The following is a 23,869-nucleotide window of genomic DNA, read 5'->3' as shown; positions in this document are numbered from 1 at the left end:
TTTGATTCGAGGACTACGCGGAGGAGGAGGCGACGGAGGACTACGGGCTGTTAAAATAGTAGAATAATCATATTCCACGCGATTCCATCTAGCATTAGCGATTCTTTGAGCGAGTAATGAAGGAATTTAAATATTTCTCTCGTGGCGGTCCCCTTTCCCGCCACTTCAACCCCATCCACGGTCCACGTTGAACGGCCGGGCGTGAGTTTCCAAGTCAATTACCGGATCCAACCACCGTCCTACGCTCCGCGGCCGCTTTATTAAAACAATTCGCCGATTCTGCCCCGTCTCCTGCTCTTCCTCTCTCTCTCTCTCTCTCTCTCTTTCTCCCTCTCTCTCTCTCCCTCCTACCTTCTCTCTTTTCTCTCCCCTCTTCTTCTCTTCTCGCTCGCTTCACGGATTCGTAACCGCGGTCTCACGGAAACGCGAAATCCTCGTGGCTCGGTTTCTTCCCCCAACTCTTCCCTCCACCACGACCTTTCTTCTCCTTTGTCTCCGAACACTGATTTCTCCGCCGCGGCACGAATTGATATTACAGCGTAATTTCACCCGGGACCGCGAGTTTTTGCGCGCGAGAATAATTGCGCCGGGAAATTGAAGTCGCATATTTAACGCCGCGACTGGATCCCCGCGGTTAAAAAAGATACTTGACCGCCCGGCTGTGTGGAAGTCAAGAACACTTTCTTGGGGTGTTACGCACTCTTCCTCGAACAGCGAAATTTTGTAATGATGGTGGCTTCTCTGGAAATTGGCGAGTTGGAAATTACTTGTATTGGTAGGAGTTGTAATCTTCAGAGATTTTCGTAAAATAGGAAACGCTTCTTTATGAAATTGAATTTCAGATATGTTATAAAGTCATGACGACATCAAGAAATAGAGACGTGGATGTAACAAATTAAAAGATACAGCAGGGCTTGCTAAATATATGAATGTATTATGTTTAAGTAATTACTACTGTGGATTTTATGGATTTACGATAAAAATTAATAGGTGCAATTAAAATCAGTAGCAAGTGAAAAATAGTTAAATGATTCTATTATTGCATTGTCACTTTATTCAAGTCATCAATGGAAGATAGAAGACCCTGAGTAACTTCTATTTCTTGCAACAGCTGCAGAACACCTTTATTTTGCACAAAGAACCGCTGTTTAATAATTGATTTAAGTAAAATTTTAAAACCGACTTACATTGTAAATCGTTAAATTCAATACAACTTTTAAAACATTGGTTTCTATTTAACAAATTGCTAAATGTATTACGTGGATCTTTGGTTCAATTCATATGCGTAATTAGAAAAATTTACGAGGATATAATTTTCCTGGTTCCAAGAGAAGCATTTGCTTCTGAAGTTGAAATAGCTTCGAGAACGATGTGGTAAAGTGCTTCAATTTTTTAAACCTCTTGCAATTATATTCCGAAAGTAAAAAGAGAATAATCTGAACATGCTGAACGCGTAACGAAGTCGTCGACTACGAGCGATCGCGGAGCGGGAAGGGGGTTGCTTACAAGCGAAAATCTCTAGCTATTAGTCAACTCGCGGGAAAGTGGATCGAGCCACTTTTAATTTCCGAAAGTTCGCCACCGTTCATCGCGTCGCGTGCTGGCCTACCCGGTGTAATTTATTCCAATAATAATCTATATTAGTTATCGACGCATCGGGAATAAGTGGAAACTTATTCCGATAGTCGTCCAATTTCTATAGAAACGAGAGAAAGTCCGGCACGGAGTATTTCATATCTTTCGCCCGTCGCCGAAGAATAAAGTTGACCTCCTAGAAACTTCTCTTTAACATTACATATATTACTTCGCAACACGAACCATTTCCGGATCGCGAGCTTCCTAACTTTTTTTTCCAGAAACGTTAAAAGGATCGATATTTTCTGTCGTGGAAATACTGTGCCATCCCTCTAGCCACCTTGGTTTCATTTCCCCCGAAGTCAACGAAGTAAATCGACAGTGAAAAATCAATAGGATGCTAGATAAGGAGGTTGCGATACCGAGTATCCGTGTCGGAACGTACACGTGTAAATCAAGCCGGGCACGATAATTACTATGGACGTGTCAATTCTTTAGTGTTGGTTTGCTAAGTGTATCTTGACGGGAGACAACAGGTTTCAGCGTCAGTGCAAGATGTAGGAGTCAAATAAAATGTTATTATTTCTTTTAAACATTTCTTTCGAAAGCATTCTTAAATATTGTCGATGTTATATTTTTCTTATATTTTGTCATTCATTTTTGCCATGGATGCATGAAATCTACTACAATGCTTCATTTTCCGATTTAATGTACACTGCAGTTAAATGAGTGCAATACTAAGCAATTAATTTTATTAGAAAATGAATGCTTCATTCTGCATCCCCCTTATTGGTAATGAGAAAATTAATCTCTATACATGCACCCACGGAACTGTGCGAACGAAGTTTGAATGCATCAACAGAATAATCATCGAGGACACACATCTGTCCTATAATCCATTTATCACATTGTGTAAAAATTAAAGAAAGGTGTCTTTCATTCGATCAATCTTTTCTCACGATCAAAATAGATCATCCTCAAGCTTTCTCCACGTTTTATTCATAAGTCACCGGTTGAGAATTCTAAAGCGAGTCTCAAATTTTTACAAGGGCAACATAATCTGCATTACAGCTAGACACCGGGGGAAGAATCGATATATTCCGCAACAAAGCGAGATTACCGGTATGCGTAGTATGGCGTTTCCGGAACGATGGCGGTGTCGTGGCAGGGACACGCATGAACTCGCGAGAGGCAGTGGAGTGCCGCTCCGCTATAGCGCACCGGTGCGAGCGTAAACCAGGCGGTTTCCGTGAACCCGCGCGGATAGTGAATTGGTGGGCGCACGCGTTACGATTATTATAAGGTGGAATGCGCGAGCGGCCGTGCAATTTCTGAGCGGAATTCTCGGTACAGCGGAATGCCAGCCACGACGATTGCGATGCAAACACGGCGGAGGTGATGGCCACGTCAGTCGTTACGACCGGTAACGTGACAGCGAAAGCCAGCGTACGACGACGCTACGGTACGGATTAAAATCATACGGCCGCAGTAATTTCACCTGACATACAAGCCCGCCACGTGTACGAGGTTAAGCGAGTTCCGGTCTGACGCGAACGTAAAAATAGTTAAGGACCATCGAACCGTTCGCGTTCGGACGCGCGTCCGCGACGAATTTCAAAGTTTTTCCTGATAAGCCGGCTGACAGTCACCGATACCGCGGTCTAACGTGCTGCCCATTTTTAGCAACCCTTTCGGTAAATCAAGGATTTAACACTGCAGTTACCAGATGTGTCGCAACAACCCGGATTTACTGTTACGCGATTATTGGTTACAGTGCTTGGGATTATGAAGCCAATTTATTTGCGCGGCATTGCGATTTAATTGGCCCCCGTCTCGATATGTATAATCTTGCAATTTGTAGGAGAAAATGCTAGTTGGGCTCTTTCGCTGGCAGGATTATACAATTTGAACGTACTTGTGATACGGTCATAGCAATTTCATTTTGTTTTAACTTAATTCGAGTTACAGTTATTGCCAAAAGTATTCAGAAACTAGTACAACATTCATTTCCACGGTATATATTTAAATATATATATATTGGGAGAAAATATTTTTATGGCATATTAAAGTGTATAAATGTCAAAATACAACCAACTTTCGATTTAATATAAAACGTTACCTACATAATTGAAAAAATGTAAAAAAGCAGCAAATTTTTAAGTTAAAAATTATTTTCATATTAACAAAGTTGAGATTCATAAAATTATTAGAAATAGAACTGTTGCTGTGAATCGCATGAATCAATTTCATATGCACAGAATGTTCGTTGGAAATGGAAATAACTAAATGGAAATAGAATGAAAATACTATGAGTAAAAAGATTTATTTCGGATTCGCGGTTAAAATGACTTCGAGTGCAAAGGGTTAAATAAGAAGGCCAAAAAGATAATCGTCGCGAGCAGTAAGCTTGCTCCACGTAATCACGTTTCATGTTCAGTGCATTGCTAATCAAATAATAATTAAGCAAACAATAATAATTTAAATAAGAATAATTAATTAATCAAGTAATGATAAAGTTTGAAATCAAAACAAAATGGAAAAGGCTATAAGGCGACCACGGGTGAGCGAGACTGTGAAGAGAGTCAGGAGGCGTCGTTTGTTTAAAATCGGCCGGTCTCGAGTCTCTCGTTTCCTGGAAATTGCGGCTAATAGGAAGGGATTATTTCTATTAATAAGGGAAACGTGTTAACTCTATTCCTGCGTAGGCGTTAATATGGAAAGCATATTAAGCATATTAATTAAAAGTACAGAGCATTATATATACCCTAATCTAGTACGATTCAGGGATGTGTGAAATGCAAGCTATATGACGTACTACAACCAGCTACAGTTCCGTTATTCGACAAAGAACAGCTATCAAAATTAATTTTATCATTATACGACCAAATTTCCTTGCGAATTGAATCGAAAAAAACTTCGGTAAAGCATTACTATAATTCGTAATGAATACTTTCCTAGACACGTAAAGTTTACTTAAAAAGTATTACAGTTACATATTTGCACATTATCGCATTTTCATCATTCTGATACCAAAAACATACTGCAGAACTCAAAATAAAACAAAATAACCAATCAAACAAAATAATCTATCTGTTATCAATTTATCATCTTTAACGTCTTATCAATTTTCACATTTATTCGTAGCGATCGCAATAGCAGTTTCGAAAAAATCAGAAAAAAAACATTGTTTCATTGATTGTTACGGGGATCGATTCCGGTATCAATTTCAATCGGTTCGCACCGTTATCTGTAACAATTCCGCGTATAAAACTGAATCGCCCGCGAATACTTTTTGTCGCGGTTACCCCGGCCAATGCTCGTTCGCACGGTTCTGATTTTTTTTTTATAGATACAAGGCAGTGGTAACGATTATAGTGCGTTGAACAATTGCTGTACCTTCGATTTGTTTTCGGGCATTTTTAACTATATTACATTATTTTATTCAAAACACAAAATCATGCGGATCAATACGCTCCAACGTATTGTTTTCTCCGTCAGTCGCTGAAATGGTGGAGGAAGTTATTTTTTTGGGGGTTGAAAATGTGTGTCTTTAACTCCTACATTATTTACAGCATTTCAAAAGACACAAATAATCAAATGCCAATGAAGCATAGATTAAATAATGAACTACATATTTCCGATATGGGACAAAGGAAACGAGATTGCATTGTTTGTTCTGACAGGAAAACACCTGGTGGTAGGCGTCAAACGACTTATTATTGTTAAACATGCACAAATCAGCCTGTAATACATATTAGAAAGTGTTTTAACGTTTATCACACTGTAAAAAATTATAAAAAATAAAATATTGATATTTTTGCAAATATACATTTCTCGAGTGTCAACCAATTCGTATAGGTCCAATATCATTAGACTACGTTACTTCGTTCCAAAACTATACTAAATAATACGAGGGTCTGTAAATGCACGTTTCTGCCACAAAGTAGCGCTGAGTAGCAAAGGGTTAATATATCTTAATCCGTAAATACGAAGTTAATTATGCCCGAAAACGAACCAAAGCCAAAGCGATTGGTCATCCCGTAGCGGCCGATCTCCACTATGCAATATGTATTTTTTTTTCAGTTTCCGAATGGAGATAGATTTCAGTGCCGGTGTTTCAACGTATCGGGCACAGCGGATCGATTGTTCTTCTTCGTTTTTTTCGTCTGTCGCGTGGCCACGGGGAACAAAGTCCGCCGCGATTTGCGCTTTAATGGGAATCGATCAGGGAAGCCGAGGGAACCCGATTGAAACCCGACCGAGGAATCACGCGATGGATTTCACGGTGGTTGTTGGCTATCCTATCGCATTACGATTAATATTTCAATAGGAAATAGCCCGGCTATACCTGAATCTAGGTGGAGACGGTCCATCCTTCCACCCCGCTGCCCTTTCGCGAGCCTACCAACGTGAAACCGCGTATACGTTAATTGCCTCATTGAATATGAAACGCGCATCGATTTGCATGATGTCGATTGAAATTCAATATTATCGCCCAATCCTCAGAACGCGACGGTCAGTCCGACTAACGGACGGAGGACCGGCCTGGACCGGATTGGGTACCGATTTACTGGCACCGACCGATAAAGCGCCAGATCGGATGGAAAACGAGCCCGAAGAATGAAATTGATTAAAATGAAACCTATTTCTGTACCTTGCCACGTCAATTTCTTTTTGTTCGATGTGTAAAAAATATTAAATACATACAACGTGCTTCTTCCTATTAGAATTTGATGAGAATGTATTTGTCAGGATTCCAATTAGTTATGGGTATAACTTAATATATCTCACTATTTAAACTTTCAGTTAGAACTTTTATTTATTCAAGGAAGGTGTAAAATATGTTCTTTCTCTATGAGACGTTTTCAGTAATTAATTTGATTCAACTCATAAAACCAATAACGTTAAGAAAAGAAAATAAATTATCGCTTGTTTTCACGATTCATACAATCAGATGGTAAATTAAAAAAAAATGTATTAGTTTGATTTTTGTAATCAACCTATTTGTTGCAATTCAACAGTATTAATCGTCACTTGCGTCTGCAAAATTAGTATCATTTGATCAGAAAACTTCACAGAAGGATATTATATCCTTTATTTGTGTTCTTATTAATTCTTTTTAATAAATGATGAAATAGTTTTAAAATGAGGAAATATAGACGCACATATGTATGCAAAATATAAATTATTTTAAGAGAAACAGGGTATCAAAACATAAGGAGAATTTAAGAACACAAAATTAATAAATACCAATAAATGTAGGCAATCGGCATTACTAATCTAACCTAAAAGAAATTTACATTTCATTTTAACTAGGTACTCAAGTCAGGCGTTCGCTAATCTAGTTTGTTAAATACGATTGTAAGTTTGTTTATTTATATTGCACAAAAGGGCTCTGAAGCCCGTCCAATAAATAAATAAATAAAATCTGTTGTTGGTGAAATTGGAATCGCATGAGATTCGATATCCGCCCAGCAGAGACCATACGAGAATTGAGCTGCTAAAAAACAATCTAGAAAAATTTGACGCTTATTATTGCTTCCTGTTTTCGTTCTTTCAAAACCAGGGAGAATTCGTGCGAAATTTTACTGCGCGTATACCGGTAGAAAAGACATAAAACGAGGGCAGAACGTGTATCGATGCGGCAATACGATGGCGTAATAGAGCTTCTATCTAGATCGAATCGATGCAAACGTGAAGTTCATTTCAGGATGAATAGACGTTAAGCCGAAAGATATTAATTCCCCGTTGATAGCCGATGATAATTTCGCTTCGATCAGGAACAGATGAAACCTGCTCGGCGCAGTATTGATGGCACGGAGTGTATTAAAGCATAGTCTGACAAAATTAGTAACGAATCGAGACGATTCTTCTCCGCGCCGCGGCGGGTTCCTCGACGTTTCATCGAGGGAAGGCGCAAGAAAAACCAGCAGTTCCACCATGGACGCAATTAATGCGTCCGCTTAGTTTTCTTCTTGTTACCTATTACACCATTCCCCGGCTATTTGTAACACAAATTGTCCTCGACGTTTCCCTACCGACGGTGTCCCCTTCCCAGAACGATAAGGGTGTTTAAAAATTGCGTGACAAGCCGAACTTGCGGCACAACGTCGCCTGCAAGTCGTTTTAATCAAAGTCGGGCGAACGTTAACCGCGAAACCTGCCGAATTTATTTCCTGCCCTCCTTCATGTATCGTGAAACGATTCGCTATCTTTTCTACTTTCGAACGAAACCGTTAATTTTGCCCAAGAAATATTAATATTTTATTGGCAGTCATTAACCTGTGAAACTCTTTGCAGTAATATACAAGACACATAAATGCAAGACGAACATGTATAAATGCACGAACGTCTGTGGGATATAATCTCTGTACATTACAAATCTATGTACTGGTGGAATCTCTCTATATTATCGAAATACAGTACTATTTGTTGAACGAATTAATAAAGAATTAGACTTGTTCTACTGTAATGTTACATAATTTAATTTAGTATTTATTTTAATTTGCACAGTCGAGATTTTATTGTATGTCTTTGTTTGATGTTACTTTAAAAAATCTTTAGCATAGAGATATAGTACAAATCCCAGTTTTCGTAACATAATTTCAAAAAATGTGAATTTGGTCAAATGATAAAAGAAGTGTGTGCAAGAAGCAGTAACCGGAAAGAAAATCTGAATTGATATTATTACCTTGTACAATTTTTACTAATGAATAGTAAATTGCAATGCTTCATTGCAATTAAACTGTAAATCTAATCCTCACATTGATATAAAATATATAATTATAAAGTAATTAATAAAACAGAGATTGAGAAACGAGAAAATATATTAAAAGAAGGTAATCTTAGCCGGTTACCAATTGCTGTGCTTTTGGTACATTTTCGGGCATAATTACTTTGATATTTGTCCAATATTTCATATTCAATTTTTTAATTCAGTGATAAATATTATAACAGGATAAAAAATTTAGTCTTAATTGTCAAATAATAAATCGCGTCCGAAAACAAACCGATAGCACAGCAATTTGTCAACCCCACAGTAACCGACACTATTACCCCATTGAAAAAAGTAATTAGCTGTTGAAATTGAAATTCTGACGCAGCTGGTTTCGTGGTAGCCGGAGGGTTAAGAAGCTAAACGTGTTTGACTGCACACACACCGATTGAATTGTCGTTATCGTTGACATCTGAATCGGGCCAGCGGACGTTAATAAATAACACGCGATCGTGCGTTGCACGTGCGCTCGAGGCTACATGCATGTGACCAATTATGGCTCGATGTACGTATTAGGCTTGCAACGTGTTGCTCGTGGAACAGGCTTCGAGATCGTAAGCACCCTTATCGTACGCACGTTTCTGAGGAACGGCGAACGTAATGTGCGTGTTCACGCGCCCCGACCTTGATAACAGACGTTTCATCGACGCTCGTGACGCGGCTGGTACAAGAATCGCGCGGGCATTATTCTAACTGCGGTCGAGGGTCTATGCAATACTGGGGGCAGCCTTGAACACTGGTATATGTCAATTCGTAACTTCCGCTCGATTGCTTATCGAAATTTTAATTCTAATTTTGGTTTGGAGGATGCTAATGTTCTTAAATAATGGATCGAAATTCTACTGATTAGGTCAATGTGTGTAAAGTCGAAATGATCAAGTATTCTGTTAATATTAATAATATTATTCTGTTGATTGCTGTTAATTTTAATTTAGATATTTAGTGGCGAGGTTTATCTACTAAATCAATATATGAAATTGACGGTGAAAGTGGACGTGATAATAGCGAGACTTTTGTCGTCTTGTTCGTCTCTAGGTTATGAAGCACGTGTATGACAGTAGTCCTTTCTTTGGCCGTGTACAGAATTCGTGGGATAAACTTAATTTAATAAATTTCTTCCTCGTTACTACACAATACGATCGAACGAAAACGATTTTTATATTTTAGATAACTTTATAGCTTCTTTTCAACAGGAGGGTGCTATAATTCATTATGTCTCCCCGTGATTATTTTAGAGTAATTTAATTTTTAAATATGTTAAACAAAAATCATGGTATCGAGTGCTATAGAAGTACGGTGTTGTATAAAGGTTATTTTCTTATTGCGTTAGAGTGAAACAGTATTATAGATTGCATTGCTATACGAGGGTTCCTACAGTTTATCCAATCGTGTTAGAGCGGAACCGAGTTATAGAATGCCGCGTGTAGAAAGGCTACCTGTACCTATAATTGAAGTTGAAATTATCGAGTATTGGAGTATGTGCAAATGATTGAAGTATCGAAAAAATGAGAGCAAGAGTTTTTCTCCATTTCGCTATTGTCTCATCGGTGTAAAATTTCCGTGGTTAAAGGGAGGTCTTAAAACTTTGTCGACAACTTTTTACGGGGGAAACGGCGCAGGTGTTAATCTCGAAAGGAACTGTCTTGCAAACGAACTTCTCGGCGCTCGACTCGTTCACGTGAGAAAAAAAAAGGAAAAATAACAGAGTCTATCCGCAAGTGTCTATCTCGGAACAGTTCGGTGCCGAAGTTTCGCGACCTTATCATTTATAAATGCAAAGCTTATAAACTATTATGCAGGGAAAATGGTCGATCGTATCCAAACGATTAAGAGCACTTCCCCACCTACATAATTAATTATACCGGAGGCACTTCGAATCGAGCTGAGAACAGCGGTTCACCCGAAACTTTCTGTCTTTTATTAAAAAAGTTGCCGACTCTTCTAAGACGTACTAGAATTCGCCGAGTGAATTTATCTATATGTTAATACCGCCCTTAACGATGGGAACGTGACTTCCGGCTATAACCCGTAGTCCGCCCAAGCCTGTCCCGTCGCGTCTGTTCCAACTTAGTTTAACCGGAATAGCGTCTCTCTATTTTGCGACAGCCGCCGCTAACTTAATTATCGCCCATCTTCCACGCACTCTTATCGTGTTACGTTCAGACACGCCGTTGACGCATTACTATCATTATTATCAATTTATGGAAACGTTTCAGGATCTACCGTAGCTTAACGAAAGTATTTTAACAAGTTTTTTTTGTTGATCATTCTTAGCTTTGTAAAATAAAGTCGTGAAATCGTAAATTAAAACTGGTATAACATCTTGAAATCTCTAATTTTGCAGTATATTGTTTGTTTTTCCTTTAAATTGGATTTATTTGGGATAGGGAAACTTCTCTTTAACAATCAGTTTTTAAAAATTCATGTAAGATTCCTTAAAGCTCTATTTTTATGGAACAGGAACAGTGTATTATAATCTGCTCTAGAGGATATCTATTTCGGTACAATTCAATTCCTTTAATAACTTTCTTCTTTTCTCTCAGTAAATTGTCACTTTAAATATGATTATTTAAGTACGTCACTTATCAGTTTGTTCCTAAAGTGGTCTCGGGTGATAGAGATTAATGTAGTGCAAGCAATACCGCTCTCTTAAGTACAATGTGCACGCGACTTTCTCAAATAATCTTACCCAAGATGCACATTAAACGAACCACAAACAGTTACACTCACTCGAAAAATTTTAATGAAGATGTTGGAATTGACACATCGTTTCGATCGTTAGCGCGGCAAGACGCAGCTAAACGAGGGAAAAAAGTCAATTTCGACAGTTTCGCCAATATAACGATTCTATCAACCGAGTTCCTATTATTCATCGGAGGCCAGAAGGCCAAATAGTTCCTGAAGTTCACAGCGGGTTCGAGTATCGACAGCATTTGCATGGCAGTAACGAAGTAAATATTTCATTTGCCATATTGATACAGTGCGCCCCGCCGCGGCCTGATATTGTAGGGAAACTCGTTTCGGAAGTTGCGGGTCGGTTCCGAAGTCGACACTCTTGGCCGCGACGTAATCGAAAACGACAAAGTTGCTCAGAACTACCCAAAACCCGTAATGCACACTGTGCTGCACCCGAGGCGAGAATGCACGCGCGTGCACGCGTCGAACTCGTGCGGCGCGTAACCTAATGCCGATAATTCGGCTCCGATGGCAGCTCGCTCTGACGCTGTTCGAGCGGAGAATCGGAGAACCCGGCCACTTTGACGGCCAGATAGAGGTGATTGATTAGGAATCATCGGTTCGCATCGTTCTAGTTTAGGGCGTTAGTCACGCGGCTACACCTGCCGATTCCTCCTGGAATTTTCCGGTGAATTGTACGTGCATACACGCGCGCGCGCTCACATACTTACACAGGTATCGACCAAACATGCTTGCCAAATCACCTCGACATTTTTACTTGGACGCTCGCCAGACCTTCGTCAACTACTCCCGAGTCTATTCCATTTTTTTTCCCTGTTTTGTTCTGCCCCGTTTTTGCGACAATTATGATACACATGTTAAAAAGCTATCACGATGCTATTCTAAACTGGAGCAGATAGCGGGCAACTTTTTTATTATAAGCACCGGGCATTCGCTCGAACCTGTCCGGGGACCTGCCCATTCAGATTACGCGGATTTTCGAATTGTCCGTGATTTTCGCTGCTCCCGGCTTCGCAAAAATGCGCAGTATTTATTGAATGGGCTCTGCTCGGTATCGGGATCCTGTAACCAACTGCGAGGCGTTTATGCGATCGTATGTTACGCAACGGCGTAACACTCTAACGGCGTTGCTCTAGATGCCTTTATCGTGCTCCTCGCAGCGTGTCTTTCAAGAGAAATAATCGAATTCGACATGATTTTATTCTTTCATCAAACTCTTATTGATATACTTATACTTATGCTTTTGCAAACATGCAACTGTATCAAACTCCGTAACACACTGGACAGCATTTAATGTAATCTATATTTCACTTAAATATTAACGCAGGTTTTAATAACATAATCAGATTGTTATTTGACTTTTACATTGACAAGCCGATATATAAAAATTGGAATAATACTGATAATACAAGAGTCCACGCAAGTCACATAAATAAGAATAGCTTTTTATATCTTATGGTTTCTAACGTTTCATATTGAATACAATATTTGCCATTGAGCTCTTCAGTAAAGTCATGCCATCCAGCAGGCCAATAAAGACGACTAGCTTGAATATCACTGGAACCAGGAGTTCGAATAAAACTCGTTTAATACCGAGGACTTGATCGTATCTAGCAGACAAAATAAGAATCACAGTTTACTTGAGTACCTCTGGACCAAGGGAATCAAGAGAGAAATTTTTCGAATAAAAGTTATTTGCTACAGAAGAGCACCATAACGCGACTATACCTATTCCTTTTTAGATTCACCAGTTTAAGAGATACGATGCCGGTCGTCGTTCTTTTTACGATGTCCTTTTTATCCACCGATGGGAGCTCTCCGCAAGAGCACAAAGACAATCAATTTTTTAATATTTCTTTGATCCTGAAAATAAACTCTAGAGCGTCAGTTGGGAACGATTATTATATCAGCCATTTTGAAGTCAGCAGAGGCGGTCGATCCGATCAAGAAGAATCAATAATACGATCGACCTGTTCTTCTGGCTAGGCAATATCCGTTCTAGGGGCGATCAAAAGAAAGTCTGCGAAGGCGCGAAAGTTATGAGAACACTTCGGTCCCGGCCCAGTACCCATTCACAAGGTATAACGCGTGGATGGAGGTATCAGCATCGACGGTTGCTGTTTCAGCTGTTTACAAGCACCGCGAATACCCGGCCCTCGCCCCCCTCCCCCTTTTGACCTGGTCTGCCGCACCGTTAAGCCGTAGAGCAAAGGATTAGGTCTACAGCGCGGAAGTCACCACCCCCTGCACCCTACATCGCCCCTTTATCTCTTGGAAATCCGCGAATAAAGGCGAACATGAACAGAGTGGGAGAGAGCGAGCGAGAGAGAGAGAGAGAGAGAGAGAGAGGGCGCACACGCGCGAGAGCTGATGATGCAAATTCAAACTGGTGGCGCAAAGATGGCGACCACCGGTGTCTCTGACTTTGGCAAGGAACCAAGTCGTTCCCGCGGGACGAGCTAATTGGATGAGGAAGAATCCTTTGATAATTAACGCGGCACGCGTCACCTGGCCCCTGTCAGCCTTTTTCGTCGACGCGGTGTCTTGTATTTTCGAGGAAATACGACGCGAAAAGGCACCGGAAGCCAGGCGTCCGTTGAATAGCTCGCTGATTACGGGACGTACTTACGCTTTCCGAGAATTTTAATTCGATGTCTCGCTAATCGAACGGACAGCGCTCTGCTGGGGCCGCGGTAACGTCGGAACGCCCGATTTTCTCTTACTAATTTCGTTATTTCTACGGAATTTTGAGACGGTCTTAATGACTAACTCTTTCCTCGAATCTCGATTATTCAACGAGCGGTCGCGTTATGCCTTGCGCTTGTTTAATCGCTAGTTTGTAGACTGTATGAATTTATGCCGAGGAAGAGTAGCCAAGCTAAGACAGCTGAGAAATCAAAGGAGTTTTTCAAGTGTATACGCTGTACAGTATACTGTTTGCAGCTTAACAAAATTTTAAAAGTTTGGTTGTTGAGATATCATATTTGATTGGATACCTCGAAAACTATTAGATTTAAAGGAACAGTTCAAATTTCAAATTTGTCTATTTTTTATTGTAATGAAGAAATTAACGAAAGAGTGTCATTTATTAATATTTCTCTCAAACAAGATGTTGGAAAACGGATTCAGCAGCTAGATTCCTTATTTAAAAAACTCTTGATTTTGCAATGGGCACTGTCTTTTTAACACTGATGGTTTCCGAGAAATTCGGCCAAATATACATATTTAAATCGCTGTTGAGTATGAACGATAAAGAAGATACGTACTGAATATTTTTCTAAGAATCGCCTTTCTCCAAAGTTTCATCAAACTCGGCGTGTATCACTTCGATAGGTTCCGTTGTAAGTTAGAAAGTTTGTAACGAAGTGGGATGCGATGCAGAAAGGTGGGGGAGACGGTAATAAGTCAGAGGCTAACGAGCTCTTGTATGACAGACAGCCACGCGGCGCGGCGCGGCGATCTTAGTTCCACTAGATCGCAATCTAAACTTTCAAAAACGATATTTTCAAGTTTATTAATAGTCGCGTACCAAGCGGTTCGGATCACGTGTCACGGTTTCACCCTCGCGAGAGGCCCGGGCGAAAAATCGACGATTCTAATTACCTTCCGCGAGGCGAAATGATGGATGTGGCTAGGAGCGAAGTGTTTCTTACAAAGCAAATAGCTGCGGTCTTAACGTTTTAATGTCATGCTCTTGATGAATGAAAGTATTCGACCATTACAGGCTTTGATCGTGAGCCTGACCTGCACGGCGTATCAAAGGGGGGAACGTTTTGACATTTAACTGAATAAAATATGCGATCGCAAAAAGCTGCGATACGGCCGATAAAAACATATAGACAGAGACTTCACGGTACCGTGTAGTTTATAAAACGCCTGGGATCTGATAAGACTTCCCCCTGTTAGCCGCAATTACACACGCGCTAACCACTGTAATTAAACGCAACAATTACGCACTCCAGTTCACACGTATTAAGTTCTTTAATACCAGACTACTTTGTTGCAGCATTCCCGCAGATAGGGTCTAAAGACTCCAGCGCCGAGCCCTTGAAGGCACGAATTATGTCGTTGCGTTTAACCCGAATTTTTCTGCCACTTACTATACCTTAAAACTGTTCAAAGAAAACATGCTTTAATGTGAAAATATATATTTAAAACTATTTTATTACGACGTTTCGGAAGTAGTATTTTTACGGACTTATTATAGCCTGAACTACAATATGTACATTTCAAATGACATTTAAGAATTCGAAAATTATTTACTTAGCATATAATTCAATGTAAGAATGCTTCCGACAATCGTATTACAAAATTTAAGATTTTTAATTTCTGAACAACATTAATAATAATTGACATTCTGAAGAAATTAGGAATGCCTTAAAAAATGCATTACTATGCATCATCCAAAAAGAAGAGAAATAGGTGCAGTATACGTTGAATCTTCCACCTTTTGCAACTGAATATGTTACTTTAGAGAGTTGGAATGATTTCATAGCAACTCAGACGAATTCATAAGGGACAGACAAGTTATACATTTAGCAAAATGTTGTTACAAGGTACTATCAGAAATAAGAGAATGGAAATCAAACTGCTTCATCCTGAACATGTTCGATAGTCGGTACTAATTCTTTTGCATAACATCTGCGTGATTATTGAAACAGTGCCATGTTTTTTGAGAATGTTCCGTATTGAAATTCACGAAAGTCGCCACCGAAATTAATATATCCCATTTGAGGTCTGATGTGACCGGTGAACCAACGGTATACAATAGAGCCTATTGGAAATTCGATTATTCGACGTAAATGCAAGGTTTCGCCGTGCGCGGGTAGCGTCGGTCGGCAGGCTACTGCAAAATGTCAATGCATTCCTTATCGACATGTCAGGCGACCTCTAATCCCCGGACCGGTGTTATCAGCCGCAGTTCGCGTTATCTTTGTTCCTGGGTTCTGTTGGCCACGCGCGAGCAGATGACGCCCTGCCGGGGCCAGGAATCGTTAACGTATCGTTAACTCGTTCGATATCGCTCGCCTTCCTAGGGTACTGTCGTCATTATCGAAGCCCGACGGCATGGCAGTCAAGCTAGGCCAGGCACCGTCTCGCACAAACCCTCTGACTCTCTCTCTCTCTCTCTCTCTCTCTACAACGCGCGCTTGCACAGACACTTTCATCCAGGACATGTCAGTGGGTCAGACGATTGCATACGAACGGGCGGGAGCCGTGTTTGCTCGTTAGTACGAACCGGGTTAAAACTACCATGAACCAGGCTCTGAAAAAACCGAGGAAGAGAGAAAGAGCGAGAAAGGAAGAGAAAAAAAAGAAGTGGTGATTTCCTAACTTTAGGACTGCCGGAACGAATTTCAAACGGTATTAGAGCGTAGCCGGTAAAAGCGTCGTCGGTCTTTCAGCGTTTTCCGACCCGTATTTGAAGTCCCAGCGATTCTGTTCGACGTTAATTGTGACGGAGCTTTTTGTGATCGCGAATTTCGTGTTAACGTCAGCGTTCGCCGGTGTCGTTCGCGGAACCGTTCATTAATGGGGCATCCGTTTTCAGGAACGATTGTTTCGCCGTATTAATACCTTAGCTCGACACCGAAGCCCGAAAACTCCAATGGAACGTACCCGGCGGTCCGTAACCAAGGTGGCGGATTTCTCGAAACCTTGCTCGGTCAATAACACCTGCGAGATAGTAACCGTTGAACATAACGTTCAATTTCTAATTACTCGTTGCATATTCTAAGTTGACGAACGCCAGAAGATAGTGAGAGCTGCAAACATAGCGTACATACAAGTGAAATGCAATTTACTGCCCAGATTGTCAGACTCAGAAGCAACCATGACAAACATGATACATAGCCAGTATGGTAATCTTGAATTTCTCTGATGTTTTCTCTACCAGTTTTCCGTTTGAAAAAAATAAATAATTTCTTCATTATTTGCAAGATGTAGGAACTATATAGATATTTATTTTTTCCTATCATATCCGTAATGAATTCATAGCAATACAATAATATTGTCAAATTTGTTCAATCTCCATGCCAAGTTTCATCTAATTTCCACTGAACAATAATTGTTATTCCCTTGCGAAGGAGAATCCCGAAATCGATTTCCCGGGAACAAAAGTGGATCGCCGTCAAAAGGATTGATTTTAGAGCCGGCGACGCTGATTAAGCATTCTTTATTCCTTTTGGAGCGGACCATAAGCCGCCAAAGTCTCGGGGCCGTTTCCTCGAAGCGGGCCGAACAAAATCCAACATTCAATTATCGGGATAATCGTCACGTTCCAAATACTTTCAATAAATCTTTCGAGTCGAAGGCGTTCTTCCTTCTTTAGCCTCGGAGGATAATGCCGAGACGGAAAGTCGACGGGTCGGCAAGGGGTGGGCAGTGTTAGACAAGGTCATCGTGAAAGGACTTCATCATGAAGATTCCGGACGTGTCGGTAGGGTGATCCGTATCAGCGTCTTCCCTCGCCTGAAGGGAAATTTCGGCAAAAGGCTTCGTTATCCACTGACAAGGCAGTCTCTATACGTCTTGCCTCGGCCCGTCTCGCCGTCCCGGCCAGTCCTTTCTCTCCTCCAATATCCTTTCTCCCTCCTTGGAGGTAACCTCGTCGAGATACAGGGGAGCGATGCTTCCTAAAACCTAACCCAGTTTCCTCTGTGGTCGACGCCAGTATGCTAATCCGCTACAACGTTCAGGCATCTATTGAAACCGCAGCTTCCTCGTGCATCACGAACTGACGGAGTTCCTCTAACCATGGCATCTCGTGCAACAATGATCTATGTAGCCCGACCAGTTTCCGTGTTGGTGCGCGGCAGAGAGCCGTTAGATCAGGACCGGACGTTAATTGCTACTACCAATCAGCGACGGAGCACCAGCTGCCTGCTACTCGGGGGGTGCTAAGGGCTAGTCACTGCCAACCAGCTCTGCCACTGGTTCTCTCACCTCTCACTGCCACCCGACGCTAAATTCGCCTTGTCTTCTAGAGTGTGAATCGATTCAGGGGGAAGAGAGACGGTGAACAGAGAGCGTGGGAGCGCGCGAGAGACGGATTTGTCCACGTGACTGAGTCATCTGATTGACGGAGCACGATCACAGAACGGAGCGCCTGAGTTAGCGACGGTGTTACTCGTTCCGGAAGGAGATGCCATTTAGCTATCAATTATCGCTTGCTTGTCGAATTGCTCCCCCCACCCCCTAGCTCTAGCTGCTTTGTAGCCTGAATGGCCCTGTATTAGAGTTTCTCGGTCTCCTTCTTCGATTAATTCTCCCCAAAAACTGTTTTTCGGTCCTGATCGAGAAATCATTTCCCTTACTTGCAACAAATTTACACGATTCACGATGGCCATATTATATGAAATAGAAATAGTATCTATAAATGCAGCAGAAATTTTTACTGTAACTCTGCCCAAAACGATATTGAAGGTTTCCTTTTCGTCATACAATACTGGGCTCAAATTTTATGATATTTTATTTGGACTGTTAGAGGAAGAAAGAACTGTGTTTATTGAAGATGATTTGGACGTATAAACGGTTAGGTCGTGATTGTGATTTCAGCGGAAAGTGGTGCAAATATATAACCGTCGTTGTTTCGCCAATTGGAAGTCGAAGTTGAGGCATTCAGGACGGTTTTAGAATTGATACAATTATTAGGTATCGGGTCTGGGAAGTTCGCGCAATTCAAACACAGGGAACGGAAACGGCCAAGTCTAATTACGGGTCTCGATGAGCGGCGATCATGGGAGCAGATGGATCGTTACGAAATCTCAATTAAAACTCGATAACAATTTCGCGAAGTTCAACGTTAATGCTCGCCCGGTCCGATCGGTAGTTTTCCAGACTCGCGACAGTTTATTTTATTCCCGGGCAACTTCGGCCCTCATTACCTGGGACCGTTTTTCATCCGCGGCGACGCAGCGAAACGAGTTTCGGGACAATACTTCGCGGAACAATCAGGAGATTCTTTCTTTAGAAACTCGAAACTTGTACCGGGAATTACAGCGGACGATTCTGAAGGCGGCTTGTCTTGGTCGCCTTTGTTTTTCGCCCTCGGTGTACCCCCGCGGCTGAAGAAGTCGGGATAAAATGTAACGAGTTTGTACGTCATAAGCGGACACGCATAAATTTTACCGCCCCTCTCCCGCGCGATCCCTTGTTCTTACCCGTGGCAGAGAAAACATTCTCAGGCGCGGAAAATTTGACGCGGCTTCTTACAAAAGGCAAAAACGCCTGGCGACGTCACACGCTCGACTACAAAACGAATCCCGACTGACACTTTTGTCCGCAAAATGGTGCGACTTGAATACACCCTTTTCAGAAGCTCCCTGTCTTCCGTGCACGCTGTTCGATCATTTTTCTACTCGATTTTAACCGTGAAACGTCACTCACTTGGAAATACCTCTTTAAGCCACTATTCCGCTGATTTCGTAGTTGCTTGAAGAATAACTGAAAAATAAATGCACATTATTGTGTTAGAAAGCTGCAGGAAAATAACGATTAATAATGTAATTACAAACAAGGTATATCCTAGGTATATAACCTTGACATTATCCCTACAGTTTAACGAAGATGAAACCCAATAAACGCACGCGGTTATCGCACAGTGGAAGAAAACAGTCCGACATTTTCGTGCAGCATTTTCTTGAAACAAGATTACGATTGAAATATGGCGACCGTGGGTAGTTGCACGTGTCTCGAATTTCCGCTTTGTCCGTCGTCAGTTTTAGTTTCGTGTGGAAATTAATCCGTGTCTCAGCGATACACGGCCGGGAAGCCGAATTTCTGGTCGGAACCGCGAAACTTCGGAAAACTGGCAGCGGTAATCCGTCGGCCCTCGTTAGCGCTGCGAGCGAAAATTGCCCCGCCGTCCCAGCGATCATTGTCAAGATCACCGTAGAAATTTCACGGGCATCGGTACTCCGGGAGATCGTAAAGTTGTACCGATCCCTCCTCTACCCCTCGGCTCCTCTTGTAATCGGTGTTCCCGAAGGTTTCTCCGGCTTGTTCCGAAGAATCGGCCGCGCGACTCGATCCCCGGCATGGCAACCCCTTAATGGAAATCCAAACTTACCGCGCCGAGCAGCCCGTTATCCTATCACCGGGCGCCCGAGCTTTCGCCAATGACTTTCGAGTTTGAAACCTCGGATTAGATTAGATCCGGGTTGAGTAATTGGCGATTAATAACACGCTCGCCTGAATATAGGTATAACGTTAGACGGTAGGCCATCGGTATTGTAATTAGGGCCCTCCGACGGCACACCGGAGCGGGTATCCGAGCCTTCTGGAGCGCTATCGCATCCATCACGTGCCACCTGGCGATTAATACCGGAAAGTTCGGATGCTTATCCGAGTTACATTTACCATCGATAAGACATTAGACCACCTGAAGCGTTGCGTGTGCCTTCAAGTTTCCTTGCCCCTCCCTTAAGGACGTGCTTCGCCACCTCACTTGCGGTTCTTCGTTATTTTAGAAATGCTAGAAAATCCCTTCGATTTCGATTATTATGCAATTGTTAGCTACAAATAGTAATTTTTGGAAAGTTCGTCCTGGAAAATCGTATATTTTCTGTTTGAAAAACCGTGCTTGTATTTAACTTCATGTGTACCTTATATTTGGAGTGATTTATATTTTTATATAAGACCACTACGAGATGCTTTCTAAAATGTATCTTTTTAAGCACGCAAACTGTTTTCGAACAGTCTTTTTGAGAAGATAATTAAAAAAAGTCACCTTCTTCTGCATAAAAATTCACTTATAATTTAGCATTTACAATTTTTAAAGAATTTTAAAGAAAAACATGTAATGAAGTACTGTCTAAAGTTTATTCACCTTTACGATAGCTTTAATATATTCAGAGCAAACTGCACATATCAAATTGCAAAGGCATGATTTGCAATCGAGTACTAACCTAGTCGAAATTTCTATTATTTAATTAACATACTAAATGTAAATAGAACTAGTTACTAAGATCAACTTGACTAATTGCGATAGGTAACAATAACATCGATTTAAAATTGTTCGGTATCAAATGGCCACGAGAAAGTTATTAAATGATCAACCAGTGGAAACTGTGAACATTTGCTCGGGGATAGGTTCGGGATAGCATCTTGGTCGTTTATATGGGATTTCAAGAGAGATTTACAGGGCGCTATATCGCTTTCAGTTTCGGGCCCATTATTGCTGATATACTGAGAGATTAAGCGCACATGTTACGTACATCGAGCCACGATATAATGTATAATAATAAAACGCTTCTAGTCGGCAGCAGGATGTGAACTCCATGCGGCTTTCTGCCATGTTACGGGGGAAATATATTGCACCGAATAAATTCGTTTCGCCGCGACAGTATCGCTGACAATGGCGTTTTAAAACTTACACGCGCTCCTGGGACAAACACGGCGAAACAATTTCGTTCCCCTGTCTAATACCTTCATGTTGCGCAACGGTATCTGTAACAGCTTGTTTAAAATTTTCCGGCAACTGGTTTCTTCGTACAAGAAAAACATAAATTGAGATCGGGATAGATTGAAATTGGTTAAATTCTCCGTTGTGTTCAGTTTTGAAAGTTAATTTTAAAATTTACAGAACGCGCGGGTCAAGTGTTCTTGTTTTAAATTGCACGCAATGCATCGCATAACGTGTTCTTTAAAACATTTTCCTGCAATTAGACCGTACATTATTAAAACTCATTCATTATAAAATTATTAAAATTCTCCGGTCGGATATTGAACGCACGATTCCAATACCCTTGTTATTAAATTTATTTTCAATGAATCCGCGCGAAGCTATAAAACCCGCCGATAATATAAATCACGGGGATAAAATGCTTTCGAACGAATTTGCGTGGCCGAAAATGTTACGGAAATGGAAAAGAATTCGGGGGGGACGGTGTTCCGTCGATACGCAATTACGGCGTGACAAGTACTTAATTATGTTTGCAGGGACGAGACTTAAAACGTCGTACAGTAAACAACGTCACCGTAAAAGGTCACAATTTGTAATTGAATATTTTCAATTACGGTACTCGCGAACGGGCCGATATGTGAAACGTCCATGTGACACAGAATCCCCGAACGTTCCAGTTACGAGATTAACACTAAAATCGATAGATTTAAATCAGTGCAACACGGAAAGGGCATCGTGTAATTAATATGTCTGCAACGAGGCCGCGCGTTCCAGGACAATTTAATCTTGAATTAATGTAAAACGAATACCAAAATATTTATCGCTATTTATACGGTGCACGAAGGGTTCTATCAATCGAAATTAATTCCGCGGACCCCCGCGGTTCTCACTGTTTCAGTTCACGTCCGACCGCGCGGTATCGACCCGGCACAGTAACTTCGTAACTTTCCATCGCGTTTTCGAAAACATCGTTCCGCCGACGTCGGCGTTACTTCCGAAAATATCGGTCACGAAACTTGAATTCCGCAGGCTCGCAATATTTTTGTCTATTCAACGTGTCGATTTCAAGAGGTGTCCACGGATTTTTGCTTTTATAGAACGTCAAAACCGTCACCCGTTGCAAAAAATAAGACGAACACTTCAATGGAAAATCTATACCTCCCGTCGAACGAATGCTGATATCCTTCCAACGTGTGAAAATTGTTAGATAAGAACGCGACGGTATCGCGCAACGGTGTCTGATTGACGTCACGCTCCCGTGAAAATTGGAATTTTCGAATAGACAACATCAACGTCGTCTCCGAAGCAATTTTTCCTTGCCGGCAACGAAAATGGAGACTTCGTCTCGGTGACGCAAAGTTTATCGACAATGTTGCACGCTAGAACTCGGATTCGAACGTTTCTCGATGCGACAGCAATTCCAACATATTTTTATGCGCTGAATAAATTGTTATTTCCATATCTCTATTGCAATGTTAATGGAAACGAAATAAAAGTTTTCCGATTTCATTGCAAGAAACAAAGGGTAAATAAAAAAGTATATTCTTCTCAAATAATGTCAACAAATTAATGAGAATGTAAGGACATTGTTCGACTCCCTTATTGTTCGGTATTTCACGCAGTAAAACTTATTATAAATGCATAAAATCCGTATGAATCTAATTATTATTACAAATGCATGAAATTATTATTATTTGCAATTATTACAAAAGAATCGTACAACAATAAACTTAGATTACTTTGGGAACATGTAGCTTCTAGAGAACTGACACACGAAGTTTCAAGCAGTCTTTGTAAAGGGAATTTTCAAATCTCTCATCCAGAATTTTTAAAAAGAATTTTTCAATGTTTCTAGAAACTTTTAATTCCCAAAGACATTTTAAAATAGAGTAAACTGTAAATCCAGAATGTATAGACTGCTGTAGAATAAAACTGGTGCTCCGTACTGACCTGAGAGTGTTTCATTACAAGAATTGTTTAAAATCGAGGGCTCTGAACGGTAACACCCCTTAAATTCGATCTCGCTACGATCGTAATGAACCACCGTGCGTTCAGAGCGTTCGTAGAAGCAAAAGGAACGAAGTTAGCCGACGCAATCGAACACACCTCGCGTAGAAAGCAATCAAATTAAGGCCGGCACTCGATAGGGGGATGGGTCGGATTTATACCCGGTGATGGCGGGATAACTTCGTATTTGATACGCGGTTATGTTGTCTGCGGGGCGAGGTTCTCGTTTATCCCTTTCCTTCCTGGGCGGAGGGGGGGGGGGGGGGGGGGGGGCGGCGATGAGAGCACGAGGGGAGGGGGGGGGAGGGGGGGGGGGGGGGGGGGGGGGAGAGTAGGCCGCGAAGTAATCACGAGGAAATTTCAAAACATCACTAGACGCGTTCCGGGTAGACGGTCAGGTTTATCGTCAT

The 23,869-nt window shown here is 41.3% G+C and overlaps 1 protein-coding gene across 3 annotated transcripts in view; it reads left to right on the top strand.

The window, feature by feature from the left end:
* Rbp6 (RNA-binding protein 6) overlaps positions 1-23,869 on the top strand; it is an 895,262-nt gene that overhangs the window by 757,157 nt on the left and 114,236 nt on the right. The window lies entirely within an intron of this gene.

This window comes from Augochlora pura, chromosome 10 (assembly GCF_028453695.1).
Source record: "Augochlora pura isolate Apur16 chromosome 10, APUR_v2.2.1, whole genome shotgun sequence".
In the NCBI taxonomy this organism is placed as follows: domain Eukaryota; kingdom Metazoa; phylum Arthropoda; class Insecta; order Hymenoptera; family Halictidae; genus Augochlora; species Augochlora pura.
Note: the sequence above shows the minus strand (reverse complement) of the source record. Positions and strands in the feature narration are given on the sequence as shown.